This window comes from Oncorhynchus keta, unplaced genomic scaffold (assembly GCF_023373465.1).
Source record: "Oncorhynchus keta strain PuntledgeMale-10-30-2019 unplaced genomic scaffold, Oket_V2 Un_contig_4851_pilon_pilon, whole genome shotgun sequence".
Lineage (NCBI taxonomy): Eukaryota > Metazoa > Chordata > Actinopteri > Salmoniformes > Salmonidae > Oncorhynchus > Oncorhynchus keta.
The window spans coordinates 12501-23985 of record NW_026287997.1 but is presented as its reverse complement, the minus strand read 5'-3'; the positions used below and the strand labels follow the sequence as shown (position 1 = coordinate 23985).

At 43.8% G+C, this 11485-nt stretch overlaps 1 long non-coding RNA gene and 1 pseudogene across 1 annotated transcript in view; one reads left to right on the top strand and one right to left on the bottom strand.

Moving 5' to 3' along the window:
• Nucleotides 1–238: 238 nt before the first annotated feature.
• Nucleotides 239–11485, top strand: part of LOC127924978 (cAMP-dependent protein kinase type I-alpha regulatory subunit-like) — a 12777-nt pseudogene continuing 1530 nt past the window's right edge.
• LOC127924977 (uncharacterized) overlaps nucleotides 9104–11485 on the bottom strand; it is a 3195-nt gene continuing 813 nt past the window's right edge. The window contains exons 1-3 of the long non-coding RNA XR_008119443.1: nucleotides 10788–11485; nucleotides 9959–10342; nucleotides 9104–9844 (exon numbers count right to left, since the gene is read on the bottom strand). The exon at nucleotides 10788–11485 is cut by the window's right edge and continues 813 nt beyond it. This is a non-coding gene — a long non-coding RNA (uncharacterized LOC127924977). The remainder of the gene's footprint in view (nucleotides 9845–9958; nucleotides 10343–10787) is intronic.

Genomic DNA, 11485 nt, shown 5'->3' with positions numbered 1-11485 from the left:
TCAAGGGACAAGAGAGACAAGTCTATTTGAATATTCTTTCTGCCCCTACAAATGTTGTATTTTGTTAAAAAAAAATCTAACAATTGATATGCAGTAAACGAAATACTGTTTTATCAAAACACTCACTTTCTGTGAAGTGTTGGCAGAACAAAAAAATGCCTTGCCCTTTAAGGTAGTTAAGGTGACGTATTTACCAGAACGAGGCAGCGATTGGTCCAAACCTGATTCCGGTAGAGGGCAGCCGTCCAACTCAGGACTGAGGGGGAAAACAGGGACGAAGAACTGTCAGTTTCCCGAAAAAAAAAGACAGCATTTCAATCAGGTTTGGTAAGCCGTTTGTCTTCATTTTGTTCTAAATAATCTCGATGTATGTGTCGGAGCGCTGCAGGTATGAGGATATTGCTTGATTATAACCTGTATCTCACCGTCTTCCCGTTTGTTATGATAACGCAAGTTGGCTGACGTTACTAGCAAAATGCCTTGGTTTCCAAGATGGCTGTTTTTATGAAAATACCTCTGCGGGCCTTTTAGCTAACGTTAAACGTTTCAGAATTTCTCAGAATATTAAGTCCCTGTGCTTTCCAAACAGTTATTAAAAATGAAATTCATTATTTCTGAATATCAAGCAAGGGTCCGCTGCGAGCTACAGGACGAATGGTTGCCTGCACTCGAAAGACTCAGCTAACTACCGTTAGCTAGCTAACTTTGGTGTTTATTGTGACAGTAGTTTTGTCTTATGGTGGAAGTTACTAAGTCGTTGGGTATCTTGCCAACACTCACCAGTTTACATTATCTATGGAGGTCGTTGACTCAAGTTGAGTTTGTTTGCCCTTGTAAGATATGTGATCAATTTCATTTTTATAATTGACAAAGTCCCAAATTGATTAAATTTATAGGTATTATGGACATCTCTCTCCAAGTTGAAATATCTTCATATTTTGTCGATGTTTAATTCTCATTTTCAGTATACAGTAGGGTACACACACACCATAACTCAGGTTGTGAAAAATTCCGTTGCACCCTGGTGTCACATGCCTGTCTGCTGCTGTCATGGTTTTGTAGCTTTCACACTCTCTCCTACTAACGTTAGCAATATAAGGAGAGTTGGCGAATGTGGTGAACTAAACTTTACCTGTCCGTGCTGCTGCTCTAGTTTCAACTGTTCTGCCTGTGGCTATGGAACCCTGACCTGTTCACTGGACGTGCTACCTGTCCCAGACATGCTGTTTTCAACTCTCTAGAGACAGCAGGAGCTGTAGAGATACTCTTAATGATCGGCTATGAAAAGCCAACTGACATTTACTCCTGAGGTGCTGACTTGCTGCACCCGCGAAAACTACTGTGATTATTATTATTTGACCATGCTGGTCATTTGTGAACATTTGAACATCTTGGCCATGTTCTGTTATAATCTCCACCCGGCAAAGCCAGAAGAGGACTGGCCACCCCTCATAGCCTGGTTCTAATATATGTTTCTTCCTAGGTTTGGACCTTTCTAGGGAGTTTTTGGGAGCTGTTTGGGGTTTTAGGCGGGGTTTCTGTACAGCACTTTGAGATATCAGCTGATGTAAGAAGGGCTTTATAAATACATTTAATTCTGATTGCCACATAATGCATTGCAATGTCCGTTGAATGCGAGTGAGTTTAGTCCGTTGGTTCAGCGGTGTGGTCCACGACTATCCTGAGATTTTGATTTGCTATGATACAATGGAGCTTTGTGTCAAGTCTTTCTCTTTCACTCTGTGGAAAATAAATAAATATGGGTTGTATTGACAATGGTGTTTGTTCTTCACTGGTTGCCCTTTTCTTGTGGCAACAGGTCACAAATCTTGCTACTGTGGTATTTCACCCAATAGATATGGGAGTTTATCCATCCTCGCTCTCCCCTCTTACTCTCTCTCAAAACGCCCACTCTTGCTCTAAACCAATCATGTTTTGTCCTCTCTACCCACTTTTCATCCACTTGTTAAGTTTCTCTCCCTCCTTCACTCTGTTTATCATTATGCTCTCTTTTTATCTCTACACCCCTCACGTTCTCTTCTCCTCACTGTCCTCTGTTTCTACTCTCTATCAAACACTACCCCCTTTCTCCTGCTACACCAGCTTTTCTCACTACCCCTTTTCCTGCTATCATTAAACACTACCCCCTGCTTACTAGTACACCAGCTTTTCTCTCTCTCCTGTTTATAAAACACTACCCCCTCTCTCCTGTTTATGAAACACACTACACCTGCTTTTCTCTCCTTACACACTGCTTTTCTCTCTCCCCCACACTACCCTTCTCCTGCTACACCTGTTTTCCTCTGTTTATGAAACACTACCCTCTCTCCTGCTACTCTCTCCCTCTCTGTTTATAAAACACTACCCCCTTCCTGCTCCTGCTTTTCTCTCTCTCTCTCTGTTTACACCTGCTTTTCTCTCTCCCTCACTCTCTCTCCTGTTTTTCTCTCTCCCTCTTTCTGTTTATAAAACACTACCCCTCTCTCGTGCTACACCAGCTTTTCTTTCTCTCTCTGTTTATGAAACTACACCTTTTCTTTCTCTCTCTGTTTATAAAACACTTCTTCTCTCACCAGCTCTCTCTCTGTTTATAAAACACTACCCCCTCTCTCGTGCTACACCAGCTTTTCTTTCTCTCTCTCTGTTTATGAAACACTACCCTCTCCTGCTACACCAGCTTTTCTTTCTCTCTCTCCACTACCCCCTCTCTCGTGCTTTTTCTTTCTCTCTCTCTGTTTATGAAACACTACCCCTCTCTCCTGCTACACCTGCTTTTCTCTCTACCCCCTCTCTCGTTTATAAAACACTACCCCTCTCTCCTGCTCCTGCTTTTCTTTCTCTCTCTGTTTACACCTGTGCTTTTCTCTCACTACTCTCTCTGTTTATAAAACACTACCCCCTCTCTCCTGCTACACCTGCTTTTCTCTCTCCCTCTCTCTCTGTTTATAAACACTACCCCTCTCTCCTGCTACACCTGCTTTTCTCTCTCTCTGTTTATAAAACACTACCCCCTCTCTCCTGCTACACCTGCTTTTCTCTCTCCCCCCTCTCTCTGTTTATAAAACACTACCCCTCTCTCCTGCTACACCTGCTTTTCTCTCCCTCTCTGTTTATAAACTGCTAAAACACCTGCTTTTACCCCTCTCTCGTGCTACACCTGCTTTTCTCCTCCCTCTCTGTTTATAAAACACTACCCCTCTCTCCTGCTACACCTGCTTTTCTCTCTCCCTCTCTCTGTTTATAAAACACTCTCTCCTGCTACACCTGCTTTTCTCTCTCTCTGTTTATAAAACACTACCCTCTCTCCTGCTACACCTGCTTTTCTCTCCCTCTCTGTTTATAAAACACTACCCTCTCTCTCCTGCTACACCTGCTTTTCTCTGTTTATGAAACACTACCCCTCTCTCCTGCTACACCTGCTTTTCTCTCTCCCTCTCTGTTTATTAAACACTACCCCCCTCTCTCCTGCTACACCTGCTTTTCTCTCTGTTTATAAAACACTACCCCCCTCTCTCCTGCTACACCTGCTTTTCTCTCTCCCTCTCTCTCTGTTTATAAAACACTACCCCCTCTCTCGTGCTACACCTGTCTCCCTGTGCATGTGTTTTCTCTGTATTTATCTCTCTGTGTGTGTCCCCAGGTCAATAGGTTGTGAGTGTGATGGCGTCGGGCAGTACGAGCAGTGAGGAGGAGAGGAGTCTGAGGGAGTGTGAGCTATATGTACAGAAACATAACATCCAACAGCTGTTGAAGGACTGCATCGTACAGCTATGTACCTCCCGGCCAGACAGACCCATGGCCTTCCTCAGAGAGTACTTCGATAGGCTGGAGAAGGTGAGTCTAGGTGGGCGGGGTCATGTGTGTGTGTGCTGATATTTGTAAACAAAGACAAGTATCCATCTCAAAGTGGACAGAAAAGTCCAAACCTATTCTGCTCTAATGGTATACAGTAATACAACTCTATTATATTCTACTCTCTGTGTTCCCACTAGAAGGGTATACAGTAAGAGCTCTACTCTCTGTGTTCCCCACTAGAAGGGTATACAGTAATAGAGCTCTATTCTACTCTGTGTTCCCCACTAGAAGGGTATACAGTAATACTCTATTCTACTCTGTGTTCCCCACTAGAAGGGTATACAGTAATACTCTATTCTACTGTGTCCCCACTAGAAGGGTATACAGCAATACTCTATTCTACTGTGTTCCCACTAGAAGGGTATACAGAAACTCTATTCTACTGTGTCCCCACTAGAAGGGTATACAGTAATGCTCTATTCTATTGTGTCCCCACTAGAAGGGTATACAATAATACTCTATTCTACTGTGTTCCCACTAGAAGGGTATACAGTAATAGAGCTCTATTCTACTGTGTCCCCACTAGAAGGGTATACAGTAATACTCTATTCTACTGTGTCCCCACTAGAAGGGTATACTCTATTCACTGTAATAGAAGGGTCAGTAATTCTACTGTGTTCCCACTAGAAGGGTATACAGTAATACTCTATTCTACTGTGTCTCCACTAGAAGGTTATACAGTAATACTCTATTCTACTGTGTCCCCACTAGAAGGGTATACAGTAATAGAGCTCTATTCTACTCTGTGTTCCCCACTAGAAGGGTATACAGTAATACTCTATTCTACTGTGTCCCCACTAGAAGGGTATACAGTAATAGAGCTCTATTCTACTCTGTTCTCTACTAAGAAGGTAAATACTGATATATTCTATACTGTTCTACAACTACACTGCATTGGGAAAGTATTCTGACCCCTTGACTATTTCCACATTGTTACATTACAGCCTCATTCTAATATGGATTACATATCAATCTACACACACTACCCCGTAATGACCAAAACAGGTCTTTACATTTATTTATTTTTTGCAAATGTATAATAAACAGAAACCTTATTTACATAAGTATTCAGACCCTTTACTATGAAACTTGAAATTGAGCTCCGTGCATCCCGTTTCCATTGATCATCCTTGAGATGTTTCTACAACTTGATCGGAGAAAATGTAGTAAAATTTAAATTGATTGGACATGTTTTAGAAAGGCGCACACCTGTCAATATAAAGTCCCACAGTTGACAGCGCATGTCAGAGCCAAAAACCAAGCCATGAGGTTGAAGTAATTGTCCATAGAGCTCGATGACAGGATTGTGTCGAGGCACAAAGGGAACCAAAACATGTCTGCCGCATTGAAGGTCCCCCAAGAACACAGTGGCCTCCCATCGTTATTAAATGGAAGGAGTTTGGAACCACCAAGACTCTTCCTAGAGATGGGCGCCTGGCCAAAAGGAGCAATCGGGGGGAGGGCCTTGGTCGGGGAGGTGACCTAGAACCCAATGATCACTCTGACAGAGCTCCAGAGTTCCTCTGTGGAGATGGTTGTCCTTCTAGAAGGTTCTCCCATCTCTGCAACACTCTACCCATCAGGCCTTTATGGTAGAGTGGCCAGATGGAAGCCACTCCTCAGTGAAAGGCACATGACAGCCCGCTTGGAATTTGCCAAAAGGCTCCTAAAGGACTGTCAGACCGTGAGAAACAAGATTCTCTGGTCTGATGAAACCAAGATTGAACTCTTTGGCCTGAATGCCAAGCGTCACGTCTGGAGGAAACCTGGCATCATCCCTATGGTGAAGCATGGTGGTGGCAGCATCATGCTGTGGGGATGTTCTTCAGCTGCAGTGACTGGGAGACTAGTCAGGATCGAGGGGAAAGATGAATGGAGCAAAGTACAGAGATCCTTGATGAACACCCCAGTCTGCTCTGGAGCAGGTTAAGGTTCACCTTCTAACAGGACAATGACCCGAAGCACATAGCTAAGACAACGCAGGAGTGGCTTGGGGACAAGTCTCTGAGTGGCCCAGCCAGAGCCAAGACTTGAACACGGTTTAACATCTCTGGAGAGACCTGAAGATGAGCTGTGCAGCGACACTTCTCATCCAACCTGACAGAGCTTGAGAGGATCTCCAGAGAGTCATGGAGTCTGAATACTTTCTGAATGCTCTGTATCAGGGCTCTACACTGGCCTTTTTTTTACAAGGAGCCTAAGTTGGAAAGATGTTGGTGCGCAAACACACTGACATTTAGGAGCACAATGGACCATTTTGGAGGTAATAGGAGTTCTAGAATCCTTCATTGTGTGCAGGTGCTCCTAAATAAGGGAGGGGAGATGCTGCTCTTGTTTTTCACAAATGTGGAGTTTTACGTCTGTAGCTTGTTGTTGGCCAATCAGAAGTCATCAAAGAGCCAATAGACTATGGTCGTAGAGCCTCGCTCTGTGTGGGGCAAAAGTTAGGAGATATTTACTCAACGGAAGACTGAATTAGAAGTGAAAGGTGGGCTACAACGACCAGGAGCCAACAGGCAGGCTGCTACTTCATATTCTGAATGGAGTTGTTGTTGTTTGTAAATGTAGGATGAGAAAGGTCACGCAGCCTCAGTTAGCCTAGCTAGCTAAACTAGCTTCTCCCGGGTTAGATGCAGTTTAGACGGGGTACAATATAATCCTAGTCGATGATAAATTAACCAGCTATGGCAAGCAATTGGTCTACTATAGCTCAGGTCAGCTTGGTTTTTATGCTGTCTCTCGTCTCTCCCACCACCCGGCTAATAAAGAAGCATTTAAAAAAATGTATTTAACTGTTGCTTCCTTCACTCTGATCGGACCGGCTCTGGATCCGACCAGGTCTATAGGGGGCGTGTCCAGTTGTTTTTGGGTCCGAAGGGGGGTCAAAGCGGACCTCCGTATTATTATCTATGTATATCGGGTCTGGGTGGGTAAAGCCCAGGTTAATTTTGGAACCGTGAAGATCTGTTCTATTCTGTTCTATGTTCTATTCTACTATAACTGACCCCTCCCCCACCAGGAGGAGGCTAAGCAGATCCTACAGCAGCAGAAGATCTGTTCTATTCTACTATAACTGACCCCCTCCCTTACCAGGAGGAGGCTAAGCTGACCCCCCCCACCAGGAGGAGGCTAAGCAGATCCTACAGCAGCAGAAGATCTGTTCTATTCTACTATAACTGACCCCCCCCCCCTCACCAGGAGGAGGCTAAGCAGATCCTACAGCAGCAGAAGTCCAACTCTCGCTCCGACTCCCGTGAGGATGAGGTGTCTCCTCCCATGAATCCCGTGGTGAAGGGGCGGCGGCGGCGCGGTGCCATCAGCGCCGAGGTCTACACAGAGGAAGACGCCGCCTCCTACGTCAGAAAGGTCAGGGGGGGTCAGCCCTCAGCCAATCACGCATCGCTACAGGTGCACCTGAACCTACAGTTATTACTATCAACTTCTTCTAGGCTACTTCCTGATCATCCACCCTTTTCCACAAGTGTCACCTTGCACTTTACCCATCATGCATTTAAAAGCATAGGATTGGGGGGTGTAAAGCATTGGCTTTACCATGGTAAAGTCCATGCAGATAAAGTGTAGGAGTGTACACTTCAGGAGAAGGGTGGAGAATCGGGCCTCGGCCACTACTTCAATAATGATCAATAATAACCTTAACGACTGAAGGCAGTTTGCTTTGTGATCAATGAAGCCGTTCCTTTCTGCCTCCTGCAGGTTATTCCTAAAGACTACAAAACGATGGCCGCCCTGGCTAAAGCCATCGAGAAGAACGTGCTGTTTGCTCACCTGGACGACAACGAGAGAAGGTACGAACTGTGTTCGCGGGTTGTTGTGTGCTAAACCATTAGTGTTCTCCTGGTGCTGTGCAGTGAAAGCAGTGTGTGATGTTGATCCTGTCACCGTGTCGACCACCTCTCCTCCGCTCTTCACAGTGACATCTTTGACGCCATGTTTTCTGTCACCTACATCACCGGGAGACGGTCATTCAGCAAGGTATGACATTTGACCTTTTTCCACTTTGGGGTGAAGTCATGGGAAAGTTTAAAAAAATAAAAATAAAATTTGTGGCCTGTCCAGGAACAATCTCCTGGCTGTCGTTCCAACATGATCACATGACCATCATTACTGCTGGGTCAGAGTGGGTCTCACAGCTGTTGTTTTCCACCAGGTGACGAGGAGACAACTTCTACGTCGTTGACCAGGGAGAGATGGATGTACGTCCCTGTTTTCTGTTATGTACAGTAGGGAAGACAGACTACCTGTCTATGGTCTGTATAGTGGTACATCTGTTATGTACAGTAGGGAAGACAGACTACCTGTCTATGGTCTATATAGTGGTACAGACTACCTGTCTATGGTCTATATAGTGGTACAGACTACCTGTCTATGGTCTATAGTGGTACATCTTATGTACAGTAGGGTTAGACAGACTACCTGTCTATGGTCTATAGTGGTACAGACTACCTGTCTATGGTCTATATAGTGGTACAGACTACCTGTCTATGGTCTATAGTGGTACAGACTACCTGTCTATGGTCTATATAGTGGTACAGACTACCTGTCTATGGTCTATAGTGGTACATCTGTTATGTACAGTAGGGATAGACAGACTACCTGTCTATGGTCTATAGTGGTACATCTGTTATGTACAGTAGGGATAGACAGACTACCTGTCTATGGTCTATATAGTGGTACAGACTACCTGTCTATGGTCTATAGTGGTACATCTGTTATGTACAGTAGGGTTAGACAGACTACCTGTCTATGGTCTATAGTGGTACAGACTACCTGTCTATGGTCTATATAGTGGTACAGACTACCTGTCTATGGTCTATAGTGGTACAGACTACCTGTCTATGGTCTATATAGTGGTACAGACTACCTGTCTATGGTCTATAGTGGTACATCTGTTATGTACAGTAGGGAAGACAGACTACCTGTCTATGGTCTATAGTGGTACATCTGTTATGTACAGTAGGGAAGACAGACTACCTGTCTATGGTCTATAGTGGTACATCTGTTATGTACAGTAGGGTTAGACAGACTACCTGTCTATGGTCTATAGTGGTACATCTGTTATGTACAGTAGGGAAGACAGACTACCTGTCTATGGTCTATAGTGGTACATCTGTTATGTACAGTAGGGTTAGACAGACTACATGTCTATGGTCTATAGTGGTACATCTGTTATGTACAGTAGGGTTAGACAGACTACCTGTCTATGGTCTATAGTGGTACAGACTACCTGTCTATGGTCTATAGTGGTACATCTGTTATGTACAGTAGGGTTAGACAGACTACCTGTCTATGGTCTATAGTGGTACATCTGTTATGTACAGTAGGGTTAGACAGACTACCTGTCTATGGTCTATAGTGGTACATCTGTTATGTACAGTAGGGTTAGACAGACTACCTGTCTATGGTCTATAGTGGTACATCTGTTATGTACAGTAGGGTTAGACAGACTACCTGTCTATGGTCTATAGTGGTACATCTGTTATGTACAGTAGGGTTAGACAGACTACCTGTCTATGGTCTATAGTGGTACATCTGTTATGTACAGTAGGGTTAGACAGACTACCTGTCTATGGTCTATAGTGGTACATCTGTTATGTACAGTAGGGTTAGACAGACTACCTGTCTATGGTCTATAGTGGTACATCTGTTATGTACAGTAGGGTTAGACAGACTACCTGTCTATGGTCTATAGTGGTACATCTGTTATGTACAGTAGGGTTAGACAGACTACCTGTCTATGGTCTATAGTGGTACATCTGTTATGTACAGTAGGGTTAGACAGACTACCTGTCTATGGTCTATATAGTGGTACAGACTACCTGTCTATGGTCTATATAGTGGTACAGACTACCTGTCTATGGTCTATATAGTGGTACAGACTACCTGTCTATGGTCTATATAGTGGTACAGACTACCTGTCTATGGTCTATAGTGGTACATCTGTTATGTACAGTAGGGTTAGACAGACTACCTGTCTATGGTCTATAGTGGTACATCTGTTATGTACAGTAGGGTTAGACAGACTACCTGTCTATGGTCTATATAGTGGTACATCTGTTATGTACAGTAGGGTTAGACAGACTACCTGTCTATGGTCTATATAGTGGTACAGACTACCTGTCTATGGTCTATATAGTGGTACAGACTACCTGTCTATGGTCTATATAGTGGTACAGACTACCTGTCTATGGTCTATATAGTGGTACAGACTACCTGTCTATGGTCTATATAGTGGTACAGACTACCTGTCTATGGTCTCTATAGTGGTACAGACTACCTGTCTATGGTCTATATAGTGGTACAGACTACCTGTCTATGGTCTATATAGTGGTACAGACTACCTGTCTATGGTCTATATAGTGGTACAGACTACCTGTCTATGGTCTATATAGTGGTACAGACTACCTGTCTATGGTCTCTATAGTGGTACAGACTACCTGTCTATGGTCTCTATAGTGGTACAGACTACCTGTCTATGGTCTATATAGTGGTACAGACTACCTGTCTATGGTCTATATAGTGGTACAGACTACCTGTCTATGGTCTCTATAGTGGTACAGACTACCTGTCTATGGTCTATAGTGGTACAGACTACCTGTCTATGGTCTCTATAGTGGTACAGACTACCTGTCTATGGTCTATATAGTGGTACAGACTACCTGTCTATGGTCTCTATAGTGGTACAGACTACCTGTCTATGGTCTATATAGTGGTACAGACTACCTGTCTATGGTCTATAGTAGTGGTACAGACTACCTGTCTATGGTCTATATAGTGGTACAGACTACCTGTCTATGGTCTCTATAGTGGTACAGACTACCTGTCTATGGTCTATAGTGGTACAGACTACCTGTCTATGGTCTATATAGTGGTACAGACTACCTGTCTATGGTCTATATAGTGGTACAGACTACCTGTCTATGGTCTCTATAGTGGTACAGACTACCTGTCTATGGTCTATATAGTGGTACAGACTACCTGTCTATGGTCTCTATAGTGGTACAGACTACCTGTCTATGGTCTCTATAGTGGTACAGACTACCTGTCTATGGTCTCTATAGTGGTACAGACTACCTGTCTATGGTCTATATAGTGGTACAGACTACCTGTCTATGGTCTATATAGTGGTACAGACTACCTGTCTATGGTCTATATAGTGGTACAGACTACCTGTCTATGGTCTCTATAGTGGTACAGACTACCTGTCTATGGTCTCTATAGTGGTACAGACTACCTGTCTATGGTCTCTATAGTGGTACAGACTACCTGTCTATGGTCTATATAGTGGTACAGACTACCTGTCTATGGTCTCTATAGTGGTACAGACTACCTGTCTATGGTCTCTATAGTGGTATAGACTACCTGTCCATGGTCTATATAGTGGTACAGACTACCTGTCTATGGTCTATATAGTGGTACAGACTACCTGTCTATGGTCTATAGTGGTACAGACTACCTGTCTATGGTCTATATAGTGGTACAGACTACCTGTCTATGGTCTGTATAGTGGTACAGACTACCTGTCTATGGTCTATAGTGGTACAGACTACCTGTCTATGGTCTATATAGTGGTACAGACTACCTGTCTATGGTCTATATAGTGGTACAGACT